The following is a 21444-nucleotide window of genomic DNA, read 5'->3' as shown; positions in this document are numbered from 1 at the left end:
CAGCGCCATGTGTAATATAAAACAAAAGTTAATGTTAAAGGCTTGCAATTTCAACTGTTCTCCCCCTGCAACATTACAATTCCTGCAGACTGCAGTTAAACCATGGTCTCTGTAGACGACCACGTCTGACGTCTTGAGAGAAAACAGAGTAATTGCGAAAGAATAGGTTTCTCCCGGTGAGTGTACTTACTCTGTTTACTGCGCCCCGACACGATAAACAAGCACGTGCTTTTTGTTGCGTGCGTCAGCAAGCGAAAGCTACTTTTAACTGCTCTAGGAGCAATGTTTCAAACATTTCAAAGAAAAATTGCCTAACCAGAAGCTTTGTACAGCACTATTAAAACCAAGTGGAAAACAACTATAATTCGCGTTTGCCCTGGCTTTCGTGCATATTATATTATGTTAAGTCACACTAGAAAGCGCAGAAATCACCATCACATTTCATTGCCAAAAGCTTCCTCACTGCTACCAGAAAAAAAAAAACATGCTCCATTGAACTCAATATGTGACTACTCATCTCTCTCTTTGGTACAAATTAGTAACGAAATAAACTTTACAACTCTTTTTGCAACTTCACTTTTTAAAACAGGAAGGAATTTTACAAAGTTTAAAACTATGGTACTATATTTATTCATTCTAGCAAGACAAAAATTTTACACTTACTCGAAACAACCAGATTTCGTAAGGTAAGACGGTAAAGGAACTAGGTAAGCGCTGAGCTACGTTTTTGTGGGCGTGACGTATTATTTAATCAAAAAGATGTTTAAGACACCCCAGTAAAATCTAAAGAGCCAAGCAAAACATTTTTTTTTACTCAAGATACGTCAAACCCATATGATAAATAAAATGCATAAAACTTCACTATAGTCGTCAAACCTAAACTATAAAATTCATTGAAACATCTACAAAATCCTCGCAAACCCAATATTGCACACCTCGAGATGTAATGTGTTAAGATACACCATTACAAGCTGGCATATGCAACCACTGGCTTCAGTGCATACCGAGTAGATTTTGCGAAGCTGAAATGTTAAGTGACTTCAAAGAAGTATTAATAATAGATAGGTTAACAAAATAACTGTAAGTTCACGATTAGTTTGTTTGGCTTATTTCGTCCAAACATTCATCTGTCAAAATTCTGTTTATTCGCTGGAACTTCTGTCAAAAAGGGGACACATCTGAAAAAGAGTATGGACCGTAAGGTACCATACATGTTTGCGCCGGCTGCGGGTAAATTATATATATACACACACACATACATATACACATACATATATATAAAAGAAGCCGAATGTAACTTGAAACATTGATTTATAATGCCCCCGCAACACCTTTTAGTCGCTGATTTTCGTAACATTCCGTTCTTAGCAGATGCCTACGTATCAAAAGGAATATACCTGCCAAATTGCACGGCTGTTGGTCTTATAGTTCCAAAGAATTGTCTTCTCAGTTCAGTATCTTTCAAAGACACTAGTGATAGAGCAAGTCTTTCTGCTTGTGCTTGGGGTGACACTCTCAAAAGACTTGATTTAAGTTTGCGAGGCATTTAAACAATTCACAACGACAAATCAACACTCAAACTGCAAGCAACCGATTCAATGGCCGGTGCCATCTGTTTAGCCATTTTAGCATGGAGGTAAATACAGAATTACGCTCGAGATGTATCCCACAGGAACCGTGATTTTTTTTTCCGGATAAATAGTACCTATGTCATTCTCCGGCCCATAATCTAACTCGATGCAAAAAAAATAATTTCGATCCGTTGCTACGTGAAAGGGAGGACAAACACACACAACACCTTCGCATTTATAATATTAGTGGGGTTTCGCAGAAAATAGTCCGGAAGTAGTTCTAGGCTATACACTGATGACATGCGTTTTGTTTGTTTGCCTCAACACATTACTAATACTGGTTACGAATTTGTTGCTATCCAAAAACTGAACAAAATTCTCACATTAAGCTTTATTTGAAGTATATGTTGGTTGCTACTACCGACTAACCTCGTTAAAACCGTTCGCGTGATGTCTAACTGACACTGTTGTTTTTCCCCTTGGAGGTCTGGAGGCGCGCCGAGGCCCTGCTCGGCCACGAAGGTCCGGCGGCGGCTACGTCTGCACAGAGACAACACCGCCAAGGACGGAGACTGGCGAGTGCACTCAAGGTCGCCGATTTCCGCCGCAGATAAGCGACTGAATGGAGGCGAGCAGGTAGTCCCCCCGCAGCCGCGCGGACCCGCCGCGAGGCAGACGAGCCATGAGGTACGATGACAGCCAGGCGACGATCATCGCATTCCTGTCTCTCTTATTTTGCATTTCTTTAAGGGTATCTATAGCGCTACGAACATATTTATCTATATTTGTATGATCTAGACTCCCATCTATACCAGGCGCCCATATATCCTTTTTCTCCAGCTCTGGCTTGAAATCAATATTGGCAGCTTTGGCCAATAAATTTGCAGCCGTATTACTATTTTGAACATGACAAATCGACTTGGGACATCCAGGTATCGGAAGTTTATAGTCATAATTACCTGAATTAATCTTTTGACCTATTTCCCACATCTTCTCCATCTTGCTCTGGACTTCTTCGTCTGTTCCGGTGATGGTGTAGACTTTGACACTCTTTTGAGATCAGTACAATCTCGTTAATTCCAAAGGCTACTTACATTATTCTTACGACCAGCTATCAAACACGCTTCAAAAGAAAAAAACAACCGACAGGTTTTAAGAAGAATGTACAGCCCTTATTGAAATAAGATATTTCCCTCCTACCAACTAAAATTAACCTAGTGTGTGTTTTCAACTTAGTCAACAGTATGTTAATTGGATAAACATTTACATTACAGAGCAAGTGTTGCAAATTACTTTCACACCAGGCCAGTAGTTTATTGAACAAAACTATTTAGTGGAGTGGACTGTCGGGTAACAATCCCCCACCCCACCTCACTCGCCAGTCGTCCTTCAATGGAAGAGGTTATGAACGGCGACGTTTTAGGTAGATTTCTCGAGTGTATTACACATTCACAGGTCGGTACTAAACTCGCTTCTTGACTTGTGCGAGCCCGTAACTCGCCTACTCGCCGTTTTCTCGCCCGCTCACCATTCGATTGAATTACTTGTCAAGTGTGAACCAGAACCAGCCTTAAAGCTTGCCTACAATACTGAAAACTATATTATTTACTTAAAAAACTCCAGTCGCAAACTCAATTTTCATCTCTCCGCTTGTTTATTAAGCCACGCAGCAAGGGTTTCCGGATGAGGACAACGCAGCGGACGTGACCGGTGTTTTCTCGGGGTGGTCCCGCGCGATGGCAGGGCGGGTCGCTCTCTTTCGGAAAAGAGCTTGGATGGATACGATCAATTCGTCCCGGAAACAGCAAAATTTCGTAACCAACTTCCTCACCAGATAGGTAATGTTCAGCGGGCTGTCGTGTGTGTCTCCCTTCGATCCTGTTGGCATGACAGTCAGAGGCATAAATATGCAATTTAAACCATAAAGATTCTCGCAGCTGTGGCAGGTACGGAATTTATTTTTCTGAAAGAAAGGGGGGGAGTACATACAAAACAAATTAAAATTCGAAGACGTTTATTAAAAAAAACACTATTAACACTAACACACTGACATAATGAGCCTAGAAAAGTAGCCGTAGGTGACGCGGCTTTTCATACAGTTGAAATTATGGTGTTGTAACAGCTCACCTTACAACACCCAAATCATACTGCCATTTACTGATATTTTGCACAAAAAAAGTTAACGTTGGGGTTGGGGGAATCTATACACATACACACAGCCACATCCCTGCCCATCCCATAGCGCCCGACACCGTCTCGCAGGTACAATAGCACATAAGTCACTGGTCCCAGAGTTGCCAAACTTATGTGCCGTTGCTTAAATGTATTTAGGGATCGTACACTAACAATACCGCTGAAGTAAAAAAATAAATAAGAACATTTCGCTTATCTTAACTGTCTGACATGTCTGTCTACTGCTTTAACGTGACATGAATCTGTGATGCGATAAAGTGAATGAAGTAGCCACATGGGCTACAATCAAACTGTAAATACCCGCAATGTCTGGTTATTTACTAAGTATTATAATTTATGGTAAATATTTTTGCTCTGCGTCAAAATAACTAACACACTTTTCGTTTTATAAGAGTTACCATCTTCAGCTATCGAGTTCTTGCTCAAAGTTTTTTAATTTTTGTTCTAAATATCGAGTTTTAACTCATTCTTCGCCAGCCTGCGACTAATGTGCATTTATTTATTTTAAATGTGTGTTATTAAATTTTACGGTTTTAAATTAAAAAAAAAACGTTAAGGTACTGAAAAAAAGAAAAATTGTTCGAATGAATGTTTGTACGGTCCCACCTTGTCGACTCGGTGTTTCACTTGTCTAGTAGGGAGACAAAATGTACATTATTCTCTCCCGGCATGGTCTAACCGTCCGAGACAATTTGTAGGATGAAAAAATCCCCAGAGTAAATGTTAAGCACTAAAGAACAGTAGGTGGCCTTGCCTTGCGAAGCAAACTTGTATAACGGGGATAAGACAACTTGCATATACTGGGCGTAACTTATCCGACTTCATTCTATTGCTTGGTTCTTCTCACAACATCAAGGTTTTCTAACTAACACTAGTTACGTAATTTTCACACCCAAGCGCGAAGTTGCCGGCACACTGAAGGACTTCTACTTTTTATGTCATATTCTACAATATCAACACAGTTCCAGGTACGCTTTCGCTGTTACTTTCAACATTATTTATTTTGAAAATGGGGAATAAAAAACCACTTCCACCATATTTAAGGGGAATTATGGCCCGCCATATTAAATTTCCATTTTTTTTTGCCACGGCTTGGAATTCAGCATTCATGTTTGTTTTTTTGCTCAAATTGCAAAGGATACTTGTCGCAGACAACATTAGAAGAATAGTGTTAATAATTTTTAAAAAAATATGACAGTTGTAGTCACTCGCGTGAAATAAAAGATGTTGCAGACGAGTCTGTTAGTAAACATCTTGTGAAATTATATAAAAGTTTGGGAATACATGATTGGCATGTCAAACATGTTTTAGATAAATACCACCAAATTCAAATGATGAGAACCAATTGAAATTTAAAATCTTCAGAACATTGTGGACAAATAAAAAAGACACAGTTGCATTCAAAAGTCGTCATTGCGCGCGTGCCTAGAACATGCAGCCACGACCTACCACGGACAGCGCATACGCCGGCAGATGGCGACGTGTAGCGCCAGGCTGACAAAGTAGACCATGACGCGACACACTGCAGGCCGCCCCTCTCCCTTCACTGCCTCGTTAATTGCCCGCACAATTAGCCGAGTAGCCGCGGACCAGCCCGCCACGTCTGCGCGACATCGGGACCACCGCAGGCCTTCGCAACAAACCCGAGTCACACAACATTTGGCCATCTCTGACACACTCCAATTGTCGATAGCACATGATGCATGCGACCCTCTCCCTGCATGGCAAATCCCAGCATGACTAAGTCGTGATAGGCTTCGGTCTGAGACACACTTAGGTCCCTCCCTAACCCGGACCCCTCCCAAACACACTTAGTTTTTAGTTAGGTTAGGGGGGGGGGGGGGGGAAAGATGGCCTCGTGGCCGTGCGGTTAGCATTGCTGACTACCAAACCAATTGTCGAGACTAATAAAAGAAGGCATACATGTCTCATAGGCCGAGCTCTCCACAAGAACCTTTGGCATTGTTAACTTTCTCCATCACTGTAATTCATCTAAAAAAAAAAAACACACCTCAAATATAAGTGTCGTTGAAGGAAACGGCATTTAATATTTGTACGCCTAAAATAAGTTCAAGTTCTGGGCCGGAAATTAATTACTAAATGAAGCGTCTTCATGTGGCCTCCAAACAAACTTCACAACTTTTCACTGTAGGTTTTTATTGACAAAACAATTACGGTACAAATTAAAAAAAAAATTCAAGCTAAAAGACATTTTCTCCCGATGGGGAGCATAACTAAATCTAAATTATGGGACGGAATCGTTTGGATGATTTTAACGAACTTCTCCGTGAAGAGGAAGAGAGATACGAAGGACAAGCAGTGTAACACTGGGTCGTTGTACCCGCTGGCTGCCTGCAGGTCGCGAAATGTTTGCGGAGCGGCGCGGCCCGAGGAGAAAGGGCCCCCGCGCGCCTGGTCGCGGTGGCCTGCTTTCCACGCGCCCGCCAAGTGACTCGGTGCGCCCACGCCTCGGCTCCCGGGGCTCCGGGGGCGACGAACTTCGCGCGGGGGCGGCGGACCCGCTTTCCACCTCCAGCCGAGCCTGCGGCCACCGGCTACGTTAGTCAGTGGCCCACCCTAAAGGCCGGTATTCCAACAGACAAACACCTGTGCCCTAATCGTATCCCTAGTGCACGATAAGACACGGCCAGTCCCTTATTATTAGGGAACTGATTTAGGCGTCATATCCGTGACCTACCTGTTGCCCAAATTCCGCGCATGCGCAGAGCTCATTTTTTTCGTTGATTTCCATTTCACTTGCATACACAATTTTAGTTTCATGGTTTCGTTTTTAAAGAATTTTACCAACCATGAAAAAGGCAAAACAGATGTTTTCACCAACTTTCCTTTTTAGGCACGAAGAATTCTTAAACATAGTATTTTATTGATCTTTCATATTTAATATTTGAGTGCAAAATTACAGCGTCACCGCTTTAAGTCCCACAGAGGCGCGCCAGTTCGGTGCCTGGCGCGTAGAGGCGAAGAGGCGTGTCATGCGCGAGCCAGTGTCGTCCTTAGCGCCCCCGCGCTTCTAGAGCTCGCAAGAACCAGCCAGGTGGCCCCCCTTTTAACCACGTCACTAGCGCCATCAACAAGGTCGGCAGGAATACGTAACAAAACGAGAGGGAAGCACCAAAAGTTTTAAGGAGATACAAGAGAAAAAAAAAAACCAGGAATAAGGTCGATCGACGGATGGTTTACCGCCGAGTTTGCAAATCCTCGTTGACGACCCGTTGCGCAGACGTGAAACGAGGAAGCGAGGTGGTGATCCTGCGCTGGCGAGATCTGCGGCGCACCACGTGCCCAGCCGCAGTTCGTGCAACCTAACTACATCACATAAGAGACGGCTAACAGCTTTACCAGCAAAAATGGACATAATTTAACCCCTCGTATTGACATGCGATTTCTAGAGTTAAACTTCTTGGAAAAAACGTAACCATACCTAATATTTCCTATCGAAACCCGGCATCCACAAGAATTTATAAAAATAAAAATAAAACACCAAGTTAAAGGTGCGTAATCATGAGATGAGCTATCGTCACCCCACATCTTGTCTGGTAATATCAACTTTAGCACGCCGCTAAATAAACCAAAACTATAGCTTCTATCGTATTTGATGATAAACTTGCCAACCAGAGAAATAGTAAAATTTTACAAAACCAATTCACATTGCGAAGATAAACCAAGATGATATTTGGCAGTGCAAAGCAGTCTAGCTAATCCGATCACTTCACGAGTGTTTTTATTCACACAAAATTTGTTAAAATGTGAAACTACTCGTCTCCAAAATTTCGTCGGTCAGAATACGCGTGCTGCAGGCCATGTTAAGAGCAAGAATATCGAGTTGGTGTCAGCGGGAATGGTCAGATTCGTTTGAAAGAAACCCACTTGGGGGACAAAAAATTTTTTTAAACGTAAAATTCAGATGATCAACAAATGCTTGGACATTTAATGCGCAGGATGTTGAACGGGACGCAAATGAAGCTCAGGCACGTGCCTGGATTGGATCACAGTGTCGGGGCGTAGGGCGCCGGGGCCCCGCCAGAGGCGGGGGAGGGGGAGGGGGGGAGCGACGCCGCACCCCGGGCCGCCGACACCAGGCACACGGCCATCGATCTGCCGCGGGCCCTGCAGGGGCGCCAACCCTCCGCCAGGTCGAGCCCCTGCCGCGGCGACGACTGTCTCTGGCCCGTCGCGGCCGCGGCGACACGCCCCGAGACCACTCGGTGCCCGACAACAAGCATGACTGTTGGTGTACCTGCTCGCAATTCACGGTCAATCAAGTCTACGTGCATTCGTGATCTTTAAAAAGATGTTTCTGTTCTAGTTTACATGTTCTACAAATGGTTTCAATTTTTATTTTAGCATATTTTTAATTTTTGTATACCGATTTCTAGTGAAATGTACGTACTTTCATCTGTACCCCAAATCGGTTATAAATTATTTTAATAGTATATAATAGGTCTAATAAATTTTTGAAAAACTGTAGATGTCAGGGTGAACTTTTGTGGCCTCAAAACAAAAAGCTAAGAAGTAGGTAAAAATTATATTTGTTTTAATATGACGGTATTGTTTAGCAATCTTGTGAAAAGTGTTGCCCGTTTTCATTTACGTCGTTCTCAATGAACTGTAGTTACTAATGAAAATAATATAAAAACAAACAATCTTAATCAACGCTAAACATACAATGACAAATTGCTGTTACCATAACTGGTTGCAGTTAGCCGACTTGGAAGAACCTAAATATATACAGCAAAATGAATTTGTCGTTCCTTAGTGAAAGTTTCAATTAATAGTGCTGTTTCATTCAAATGAGTGATATTGAGACACGATTATAGAAATTTTCAGTGAACAGAGAGTTTCACACACAATAATTTTCAGTCCACATACACCAATCGGGCCTGAAGCAATTGTAGCAGAAATTATTGTGACTACACTGTGCAACAAAACAAGTGAATATTGTTGGACGTGTTTTATTAATGCAAACATATACTTAGTGCCTGCATAACTAATCTTTTTTTTTTACGTTGACGTTCGAAAAACATACCCCAAAATGTTAACCTTTTTTTTTTAAGTTTGTGAGCGAGCGTCGTACAAAAAAAATTCGATGCTTTTACAAATGCACAAACTTGTTCTTCAATTGGGCCAGAAGAATGGTCCATGCCAGATAGAGAGCAAGGTTTGACACGTGCGAGGATGTGAACGGGCTGTGCCGAGGACCGTGTGCGTCTGTGGGCGACCCGCGGAGGAGAAACCCCTCCCACGTCCAACCTTCACGAGTCGCTGAACGCACGCAGCATGGCGGCCACCTCGTGTACCATCGCTGTGTTCCTACCGGCCAGCCACACCGTGGCTCTAGCACCAGGTAGTAAACGGGTCGTTACCACAACGCCGAACGTACAATAACGCCGAATACCAAATTGACCGCAACGCCGACAGCTAGAAAACTGCTGTGTACCACAACGCCGAAATACAGTAACGCCGAAAAATGTTGCAACGGGACGGGGGGGGGGGGGGGGGGCGGCACAGGAGCAAAATGAAAAACTTAATGAATTTGTGTGCTAACCTTACCTAACCTAACCTTTGTGGCAGTCCATGCAATGACATTTTCGGGGTTAATGTAATTCGGCGTTGTGGTAATTCGGCGTTGTGGTAATTCGGCGTTGTGGTAATTCGGCGTTGTGGTAATTCGGCGTTGTGGTACACAGCAGTTTTCTAGATGTCGGCGTTGTAGTCAATTTGGCATTCGTCGTTATGGTTTTCGGCGTTATTGTACGTTGTGGTCTTTCGACGTTGTGGTGCGTCCCCGTAATAAACTACGCAAGGAAACTCAGCACGCATGCAATTCAGGTAAATCACAGTCGTCCATAAAAGCACTGCAGTCGCAATATGTCACCAACCCTACAGCTTGAAATTATAATGCTACAGTATAAAACGAATTTATTGCGCGCGATTCTTTTGATAATTCATGTACGGGATACTGACACAATTTGTTACATAAGTATTCGATTGAAGTGGTACATAATAACGGTCACAAAGACGCCCTAAAGAGTCACACCTAGTCCTTTTGATTTTATATGCCAAAACACAAAACCTTTTAGGAGCTATGCAAGCAACCACAGGAGACGTAAATAAAGTATTGAGAATCATGCAATGATTTTCTAAGGAGACATGGAAGCTTCAATGAATTCAAGCTAACCTGAACACTTTACTTTAATCGAAAACTATAAATCATTCTTGCTAGCAAATGCATACAATTCAATTAGAACATATCCTTCCTTACACCTGACAAAATTAATTACGAAAGTTGGTTTCACGTTTTGAGGCTGTAAGTTCTGTTCAGGTCATTATTTTATATTTACGTTAAACACGGTTAAAACTTCAGACATTTTGAGTGGCTGACTTTCAAAAAACAATAAAAGTATACCGCATACTTTTTTCATAGTTACCGTTACCTGGAAAAGTTGCATTTCAAACGTGTTTTTATGCGGTATGAATAAGAATAATGAAATGCAATAAAAAAACTGAACTTTTTTTTTAATTTAAGGGCGTCGCCTACCCGTGGACACATACTGCGTGCAGAGCTTCAGGAAAAACGCGATTTGATAACTACTCCAAGCTACTCGAGTGGGGTCTAATTTAGGAAAAGCATTTAAGAGTTCCCTGGGGGTTGAAAAATTCTTTTGTTTGGGATAAGTTTTTAAACTGTACTTTTAAAAGAGTTAAAATGACTATAATGCGTATTTTTAGAGTAATTTTTAGGCGTAAAACAACCGGTACATATTCTTGAAAGCACTTTAGGGCCTTTTATTACATTTCATTTCTCCGTCATGTAATGTTACAGTTACAGCTCAAATTTCACAGTTGTCCCATTGACGACGAGAAGACTGCGCGTCAATTCGGAGCCTTGCACTTAGAGGCGATTCCGCGCTAGAAATACCAGCTAGCGTCACGCTTATCATCCCACCTCACTAACACACATACACCCCGACTAGACGGGCCCCTTAACGTCAATTTTACTGGCTACTATGTAATATGATTTAATTTCTTAAAAAAATATTTATATAATTTTACTTTTGAAATCCTCGGAGTTGTAGCGAATGTTTATGTTAACTTTTAGTGTTGTGCTTTTGGAGTTCTCTTTTGGTGTCTTTAGTGTTTGTTTTTCTCTTTTTCTTAACGTCTCTCTCTCTCTTTTTGATCTGTTGGTGTTTACGTTAGCGTCTGAGAGTTTGTTTGGATTTTGAATGAATATTCGTGGAAACCAAATTCTTTTTTTTAAGGGCGAAGAAAGTTACCGGAACCGGTAACAAGAGTTATTATGATTTTAAAAGACTAAATAAAATTTAAATTATCTTAAAAAATTTTAAAACCATACCACGTAGTAGCCACCGGCATTTCCTTCAAACCCAAAAATGTTTCAGTTATTTAGTACCTATATTTGATTCTCCTTATCTCTATTGCACGAAAATGTTATAAATTAAACTTTGCCAGCTGATTATGGAAAAGTAAGCACAGTATGTTTTTTTTTCTTCTCGTTTTGTCCAAGTTAAGCCAGTCAGAAATACGAAACAATGACCTGGAACACGACACACAAGTAGCAATGGCTGGCAGGAATGAGGCAGTGCAGGAGAGAGGGCAGACAGACGGCGAAGCGCCAAGGACTGAGCAGCATGCAGGCAGCCCACGTTGGCGAGACCGGAAACTAGACACTTCAAGGATACATACGGGCGAGTCAGGCGAGGTCGAGCACGCCCCGACCCCCCGACCCCCCGACCCTAGACCGTACTGCCGCGCCTCGTGTGCCATGTGAGTTGGAAGTCACGTGGTGAACTTCGGCCACCGATGATTTAGAGCTTAAGTCTCGTACACGCCGGCTCCATTCAAGGCGTTGATGCAATGGACTTAATTAGTAAGTAGGGGGGGGGGGGGGGGGGAATTTCCGTGAAACGGCTCAAGGTAACGTCCGCCCAAGTTTTCCCAAGAATTGGTAATAACGTCGAATAAAAGCCTGCAGCTTACATGAGACGATGGGTTCTTAAAACAATTCAGGAGAGCCAGCTTTACAATAACTGCCACAGATAGAACTAAGGCGGGGGGAAAGTTCCATAATGATAAAGGTGCGTTTCCCCCTGGCCGCTTGAAACGGTAGGAAAACTATCAGCATAGAAACTACAAGCAGAGAGTTAATTAGCAGCGGAATTCCACCATTTATTAAACACTACAGTTATAAGCTTAAGAGTGCTGGCTGTAACACGTCTTTGGGAGAAAAAAAATATTTTCTTCACGCGCGCAATTTCAGTTGATTTATGATTACTGTCTACCTGAAGACGTTATCTTCGACTGCCTTTTCCAAACTCTTGAGAACTAAATTTTTGTACCCACACCTTGGAGAGAATAAGAAATGCTGGTAGAAATTCCGTGGAACTTTTCCCTGCTAGTTCTAGAACACGAGGAAATGCACATTTTCCACGCTGTCACTTTTTCCGCGTCTCGCAGCACCAAGCGCCGAGCCACTGCTGAGCGTGGTCTTCGTTCACAAGTAGCAATGGCGAAAATAAACGTCCTTTGTTGGAAGAGGTTATCGGGGTTAAGTGGAGTGCCGCTATGCGCTATCTCGAACGTTGTCGGCAGCAAAACAAAGTGGTGGGAGAGGGTTCGACCAACAGAAGTATTTGCCCTGTGTCCATGCGAAGACGCACTGCCAATTGAACGTTCCCAACTTGCTCCGCCTCCAGCCCATAGAACAGCTGGTGTCCCAATTACAGCTTCACTGTAACGGCCCATTACCGCCGCATTCCTACCAGTAAGTAGACGTTTTAATATGTGAATTAAATTTTGCGCATAATGTATGGGTAGCAACTACTTTAAGTTAATAATTTAACACTGAAATTTTAATGCACATTTTCCATGACCAAAAAAAAAATTTTCTCCCCTTATGTTAGTTTAATCGTATTATATTTCAAGTTTATTGACAATGGTGAAGTATGCCTAAATAAAATATTAACGGACGTTTATAGAGCCAACGCCAAGGTAAAAATGTCCACATTCAAATCATACATATACTCTACAATATTGCTATTTAACAATGAACGCTGAATCACCCTCGGGGCATTTTTATGTTATTCTTCAAATATTCCATTGATGCCTAATAAGCTGAAAAGGCAGGGAAATGTTTTAACGGCAATGACCTATAATTGCGATAGAAAACAACTTGGGGGAGGGAGCGTTACCAGTACACAAAGTATGTATCTAACCCGAAACGTTATCACAGCAGTAACTTCATTACAGTCGAACAATAACGGGACATACATTCTATTGCCCAATTGCTACGTCTGTTGTCGGCCAAAACTAGGAATGCCTACCCATATTAACGACAACATTAAATAGACTGCATGAAGATAAATGTTGCATTTTTATAGCATTTTAGAAAAACTCGGGGAACAGTAAAACGCAATAGCAAAAAAAAATTGAAAAAATCCGACTATGGTTCACAAACACATCAAGAAGTAACAACGTGTATTTTTAAGATGGACATCAACTACTAAACATTTGACCCATAATACTGTATAGCACGTTTGTTATTTTTTGCAACACTGCGGCAGACGATATTGGATATTGTTACATGTTTACAATATCTTATGATTCTGGTAGAACATAGTGAATAATACAGATATAACAAATGGTAAATTGTTCTTATGTATGAGCGTCCTCCATTTTGTTTAACAAAATGGCAATGTCCGGTGTATGCAAACACGCAGTAACGGAACGACTCTTACGGGTTTGCTTGATAATTAATGCCTACGTGCAGGTTGTTTAGTTCCCTGAAAATATCATCTTCGTAGACGGCTATTACGAGATGTCGGGAGGACAAACTTAATATTCCCCGGTCCGCATGAGACAGTTACGATTGTCATGAGAGGACTGTCTGCGGAGCCGGGCAGCCGTAATGCAATGCCGCTTCATGCACGAGCGAGAACCCTTACAGTAGACTTCCGGTTCGGCCCTAGCCGGCGGAAGTGGGCCCATCTGCGCCTTTGCAACGAGGAAGGGGTCGTTACGACGAAGCGCGGGAACAGCCGCCCTGGAGACACCCGCAGTGCGCCGACATAAAACAATGAGCAATTGCGCATACGTTAACTACGAGTTATCTTTGTACAAGCATTATGCCGACGAGGATCCTCGGTAGCCGCGCACGCCAAAGCCAACAATACGAGCCAAGTGCTTCGTAGACTCACATCTTTGAGCTCCCGTCTAATATTTGATATTTTCAGCTAATAATAACTATTTCAGCTAGTAATACTATCAATTTTCTACAGTTAAAACTAAGAAAAAATTAAGTAATCGGATTTGTTGGATATACTGAAGCATTACGCTATTCGTCAGGAAAATAATCCACCCACAATAAATCTCTTTCGAAATCACATGCGAAAATCCAACCGTGTCTACATTGTGTTGATAAATGAAATTAAAGGAATCACAAGCAGTTAATACAGAAACATAACTTTAAATATTTCAAAAGCAATGTGTTTGCGTTTACGAATTTGCTCTATTTAGAAACTGTAAATACTAAGATGATTATGTTTACAAATCATTAAAATCCAAAACATTAGTATTTTGTGGTTGTTGATCAGCGGACTGGGGTGTTGCCATGGTAACTATACAAGGTTTCCAAGAGTTAACAAAATACTGTCAACTGCTGAAAATCATACGAGATTGTAGCGTCACAGTTAAGATGCCCTATGTAGGGCGCGACCCTTATGACGAGAAGAATGGTAATAGCTTTTTTCGCTTTCCGTCATAAAAATAAAGCGTCATAGTTATGCTTAGGCTAAAATATCCACGATCAACCTGCTGAGCCTTAATTTTTAAAAAATACAAACCCTCATATATCCACTTTACAGCGACTGTTACGAATAGTTGAAGTTTAGATACCAAAATGACAACTAACTGTTTTAAAGCGGAAACAGTCATAAAAAAACTCGTCCCATGTATTTGCAACGAACCAAAATTATTGATAATTCGAATGTACGTTATGTATTTTAAAACTATTATTAGTATTTTCTTTCTTTCGGGCCCAAAGTAAGAGATACAAACTGACAGTTGCTTTGTGGAGAATTAGCTGAATGGAATAATGGCCGTCTTAAGTAATTGTAAGTGCCTTAAATGCACTTCTAATCACGTTCCATCAAGGAAAAGCTCATAGACTCCTACACTCACATTTAAGAGACGTTTCAATTGGAAAAAAAATACGCTTGCACGGCATGGCAACATGGTTCGGTGGTTATTCACCGACATGAATCTCGATAAACTATCATGGCGCAACGCAACTGATAAAAAACAGTCAGCTTTGATATCGATGGACTCTGACATCGGTGTACGAAGTCTCCCCAGATAAACTTTGACGTCTGAAACCAAAGATGTCCAAGTGCTCTGTGCAATATTAAACTGCAGAAATTACCTGCACAACATGCATGCTATTTACGTAACAACCATGTTGCCACCCAGACGAAAGCTAGGTTCAAGATGGCGTCGAGGTAAACCACGTAATTGTGTTTACGCTCTGTGTATTGTTTGATGTTAGTTTTGTCAAACGCTTCTCAATAAAATGTCAAAAGGGAGAGAGATGTCTAAATATATTGTGATTTGGGACACATTAAATAATATGTTCACAATGTTGGCATTGATGTGCAAGCGTACCAAAGTACTTGGGAAAAAAAATTATTTAACTATAGAACACGTCCTTGTTACTATTTTGTATACACCTTCTCACTCTTAGATTGCAGAACACGGCTTATGGCACACGCTGTTGCCAAATCTATAACATTAAAAATGTTAGATTTTTTTTTTAAATTCTGATTGCACGAAAAGCATTTTAAGAACCCATATCGTAATTTTATAATAGTTTATAATATCACGCTTATAAATATATAATAAATCTCCAATTTTTTACTAACTTAAACAAGAAACCGTTCACTCACATTTATTGGTACGAATCCATACGATAATTGTAAAGTGAACTTGACATAGAAATTAATAATTAACACATACCGTTTGATCACTATCGCTACCGCTGACCAAAGCTTTCATAAATGCATTGTTCACACTAACTTGTTTTTTTTAAATACTCAAAAACTTTCAACACAATCTTATGCTCCTCGTAGCCTACCAATGTAGTTTCTTGTTCCGCCTTCCATAGTTAACATATATGTAATTCACATCAAGGCGGAAAATGAAATCACATATCCGAAATAGCACGTCAAAGTGCAACTGCAACGAGTCAACGGTCGCGAAGATACGGCACTAACTGGCAGGCTGGTATCCAGAAATGCGGGTCGAAGAAAATAGCTGAGCTGAGAAGAGAAAAGGCTTTATTTTACATGCTTTATATTAGCTTCACCTGTATGTTTGTCTGTCCGTCTGTAACTCTTTCGACTAAAAGTGAGTGACTCATCACTGTATACTGTCCCAACAAATTCATTACGTTCGTTAACCGAGCGGTCTAAGACGCGCGACTTCTGTGACGTCAGCTTTCGGATTCAGCGATCGTGGGTTCTACTCCCGGCCACGCCGAAAAAAAAAGTTCTTTTTTTTTCCGGTAATGCTAAGATTATATCCATACATCTAACTGTAAATGATTCGGAGAGACTTTACCATTTCTTTGTGACGTTGCAACTCCAAATAGTTATCTCGGATGGTAATAGGTAGTGTCGGTAACTCATTTCCCTATGATAATTATACATAAATATAGTTTAAAAAAACAAAAAAAAACATGCTTTTAAAGAATATCAAACTAAAAAGTTAAAAATAAATATAGTTTAAAAAACTAAAGAAACATGCTTTTAAAGATTATCAAACTAAAAAGTAAAAAATAATTTAATATAAAAAAATTTAATTTATGACAATAGTATATAAGCAATACTAGTATAAATGAGAAAAATGCATGGGGCGCTTAATATACAAAAAATATGGCACAAAGCGCCTCAAGCTTTTTTCTCATTTATACTAGTATTGCTTATATACTATTGTCATAAATTAAATTTTTTTATATTAAATTATTTACTTTTTAGTTTGATAATCTTTAAAAGCATGTTTCTTTAGTTTTTTAAACTATATTTATTTGAACTTGTTTGGAGGACAGAGTCCTACTTCTCCAAACACAAGACCGTGTTTCGTCTTACGAAGCATTTTGAGAGCGAGCGCTCTTGCGCTGATAAGACACGTCTTCACAAATTCTATTCATTGCAGGGGCGTAGCCAGGGGGGGGTTTTAGGGGTTCAAACCCCCCCCCCTTAGCACCAAATCTTTAATTAATTTCTTATTCATCACTCAAACAAATTTCATATTAAATTAATAAAAAAAATTACCATTACAATATTTAAATTTAAGTACCGAAAACTGCTAAAATAGCACTATTTTACACCTTAAAATCCAAATTTTCCCGGTGGAGGACCCCCGGACCCCCCGCTTTGATACGGGGGGGGGGGGGGGGGGGTGAGGCCATGCTTCTTAACACCCCCCATACACAAATCCTGGCTACGCCACTGATTCATTGTGAACATCTTTCGCGCTTTCAACCCCCATATAACTTTAATAACAAAACAACTTTGTAGCTGATCAACTTTTTTTGTGTGTCAGTTTGAGGAAATACATATTTTTGGGTATAAAAAATTATATGTATAACTGAAACATTGAGCGTTTTTGTCTTAAGATTTATTTGGTGGCGTCCTAAAAATTAACTTTAAAAGAGTCTGAATTAAATACACCTGTAGGTTAATTTTTTTAGTGATACATTTTGGAATACTTCAAATATGGAATACTTCAAATATGTCCCAGTGAGAAAGTTACGTTTAATTTTTTCGGTCCCCACCCTGCACCAAATTATTAAAAAAAATACTGTGACTAACATTTTTGATACACGCGACTTATGCGGCAACATTTTTAAACGGATAACTTTGAATTTTACATTGCATATATATATATATATATATTGCTTTAGCTAGCAATATTTTCAAATAATTTTCTAAATTAGCAGAATATTTTTTTACAGAATGACCAGTCAAATTTACCCGCTCAAATAAATTATTTCCCTCCTAAGGTATAGTATGTTAGATTTTATTTCAAATTGGTATCAATAATAGGGTTATTTATGACTGTACAGCAAAATATTTTTTAGTCACAGTATCTAATAATTTGGTGCAGGGTGGGGATTTAAAAACTTTTTTAAAAAAAATTGACTACTAGAACACCAATACACTTCTTAATTTTTTTTTAAATTCAGAATTAATTTACTGACCTATCAAAACTGTCCCCGTCTTGAAGTTGATTTATGTGACATTCTGTATAACTCCCCCCCCCCCCCCCCTTCTTCATCAAGGTAAAATAACCCACGGATTTCCGTTGCATTTTGGGACTGGAGAAAAAAGTTTTATAGCGCCCGTCCGCCATTTTGAGACATGGCCAAACTTCATAACGATGCAAATGTACATAAATTATTGTATCGTAATATTCAATCTATATGCATTTTATCACCACGTCGAACTGCTCACCCTAGTAGCTCACCAGCGAGTCCACTGCGACGTGAGTCAGTGAGTCACACTCATGTTTCAGTAGTAACATTACAATTTATAATGATATACTTAGTTATAAAATTTATCGTTATAACATTATTCGAACCTATCATGTTATCACGTTATCCTTTGCAATATTCATCGCCATAATGTTACTCGTAACATTCTTTATAACATTCCTAGTGTAAAGTCACTGACAGCACAAAAAAAAAAATATTGGCGTGTGGAGATTCCGTTGGTACGTTCACATGCGCAGGAGACGAGCCGGCAAAGTTATTACAGGAAGAGTGGTTTTTTCATATCATCACGCTAGCGATGTCGATCAGGATGTAACAGTAAACGCCTGCAAGTCATAACACACACGATAACCTAGCGGTACCGAGGAAAATGACTAGTTACAATTACACCACGTACGCTTCACAAGACTGTGCCGTTATAGCATCCGCGTGACTAAAGCACGAATCGTGCATAATATCAAGAATTCATTTCGTGCTAGAGAATTCTGCTGAGAAAATCTGAAAAGGTATTATAAACACGCTAAACTTTAAAAATATTACAAAGTGAAAATGCCTAAATGTTATTATAAAAAAAAATATGTAAAGAAAATTTTAATCTGTGCATCGACACCATCCGAAAACGGCCTCTAGCGTTGGAAATAAGCAACATGTTTTTCTAAAAAAAAAAAAACGAGAGCTTTGAATAAAGTCTTCCTAGTTGGAACATTTCATAGCTTAGAGTTCAAGTTGGGATTTTCTAAGGCACGAGAACGGGTGGACTTATACATTATATATATGCATGTGTGAGTATGTGATATGTATATGGCCGCCGTCTCTGTTGTGCTTTATTTATGCATGGTTATCACTAGTTCAAGTTGCTTCTTAAATAATATTTGATACTATAGGACTATAGGCCAGGCGATTGGTATCTAACGAAAACAATAAGGGAACTTTTTTTTAATGAACACAAATAACCTTAACTGTGGAATGTCCCATACCTTAATACATAGTCCCATTTCCAATAATTCGCCACGTAAAACTCGCCCTACATGGGGCAAACCTCGCGATCTGGCAACGCTGGCTGGGAGCTGGCCGGAGCCAGGCAGGCAGCGCGGGGCCCCAGTCAGTCCCCTCCAACATCGATCCGCCGCATGCACGCGGCGAGGGAGGGAGGCCCGAGGAGGGGTGGTTGCATCATTGGGGAACACTGGCGCGACGTTGCCGGCTCGGCGGGGGCCCGGGAGGAGGCGGCGTTGCCGCGCGCAGCGGCCCCGGCCAATAATACGCTTTGTTGCAGCGGGGCCCAGCGAGGCTGCCTGCGGCTCGAACGAAAGGGAATAAAAAAAAACCTTCTGCGACTGCCGTGTATACATCGGGCCCTCGGTATGCACTAGAGGTGTAAAAGTAACGAAAAAAATGTGTACCCGTATGTATTCGTTACTATAACAATTAGTACTCGTTACTTTCGTATCGTTACTCGTTACTTCTGATACCGCATAACATAGCACATGCTATGTTATGTAACAGCAACGAATCGAGTCGTATTTCGTACGCGTACAGTATGACGTCGCGTAAATAAAAATAAATCGAATATAAACAATTAAAAATATTTGATAATTAACAGCTTTTGTTAACCAAGAAACAATTAAATCTCATTAGAGCGGCTTTATTATAATATATATTTTAAGATAAGAACATAAAACGTGAAAATACGCGATAATAAAAACAAAAACATACATATTTATAATTTGTAAAAAATACTTTCTTACGTTGTTTCTGTTCGAATCTAAAACTTTGTCTACACACACAATACCTTTAATAAACAGTAAAAAACTTGGACGACGAATTTCCAAATTATACTTTTCTTAATAAACAAACATTTCTTTGTAACGAATAAGCGCGCGCATGCGTAAAACATACGAAAGATGCGAGTAACGAAATGCATTCGTGTGTAACGTTTCGTTACTCGTTACTAGATGCCGCACCCGTTACTCAGTAACGAATACATACGGTTTGCTACAGCTCTAGTATGCACAACAAAGACTGGATTCACAATTCAAAACATATCAGCAACACGGAATATGACCCGTGTACATAAAATTTGTCCACAATGACTGCTAACCTACTTATTCAAAACTACGTATACTATGGTCACGTGTGGGAGAGAGGACGTGCACATAGGAGTATAATATATTTTTGGTATAATATATTATTGGTCACGGACTCATGTTTCAACAAACAATGAGAGCATATAATGGCGCAATTATGCAGTGAATTTTATTTTGTCTGTGTTAGGTAGTAAAATTGTCGGCATACTAATTATATAATTCTTTCTTCGTAAAAATTCACGAGATGAAAGTAAATACAAACTACTAAATTAAAGCTGTCGTCCTAAAATATATTTTTTTTTTTTAGTGGTTTGCGCAACACATCTATTATAATTTGTGAGTTGAAAAATACTATTTACAAGCTGCTGGTCAGTTGTAGCAGGAGATCTTACTTAAAACGTATTTACTTACACCAATAAATATTGAAAATTCATTGGCTACAATTAACTTATAAGAATTAAATTGAGAAATAATTTAGCTCAGGTCCTATCTATGGATGGCCTGTTATTTTTTAATGTGAGCACATACATAAAGGGCACACGACCTGAGGAACTAGCCACCACAACCACAGCACACACAACAATTCCTTTCACAAGTTTCGACCAAAAAAATGCAACAAAACATCAAAAATATCTTGCGCTAATTTCGTTAGCTGACGATTGCCCTGAGTTTTAACTGTCCCGCCAAACAATTTTGTTTTCTGTCTAATTTATCTATCTGAAAAAAACAATAACCAATATAGTTCGATACACAGAATAGAATTCATAGTAAAATATTATCATACACGCCATACAGTTTGCACCATTGTATATGTTGCTTTTATAGGTAATGTAAACAAAAACAAATACGGAATTGCCGTATTTACTTTTTTCTGTATTTTCCCTATCTACGGAACCATACATTCTTTTTAATGATTTATGTAAAGTAAATAGCCTAACCCTTTGTTTTATACAGAATTAATTGGTAAAACAAAATTGCTGCGCTACGTTTTAAGGGAACTAGTAAC

At 40.0% G+C, this 21444-nt stretch overlaps 1 protein-coding gene across 7 annotated transcripts in view; it reads right to left on the bottom strand.

The window, feature by feature from the left end:
* LOC134543353 (protein split ends-like) overlaps nucleotides 1-21444 on the bottom strand; it is a 201515-nt gene that overhangs the window by 135772 nt on the left and 44299 nt on the right. The window contains exon 1 of one of the 7 annotated variants that reach the window (XM_063388335.1): nucleotides 2001-7811. The exons of the other annotated variants lie outside the window; for them this stretch is intronic. The gene's annotated coding sequence lies outside the window, so the exon portion shown is untranslated. Of the gene's footprint in view, nucleotides 1-2000; nucleotides 7812-21444 lie in introns of those variants that run through there. 7 annotated transcript variants of the gene reach the window in all.

The sequence above is a fragment of the Bacillus rossius genome (assembly GCF_032445375.1).
Source record: "Bacillus rossius redtenbacheri isolate Brsri chromosome 9 unlocalized genomic scaffold, Brsri_v3 Brsri_v3_scf9_2, whole genome shotgun sequence".
Lineage (NCBI taxonomy): Eukaryota > Metazoa > Arthropoda > Insecta > Phasmatodea > Bacillidae > Bacillus > Bacillus rossius.
This window is presented reverse-complemented; position numbering and strand designations above follow the sequence as displayed.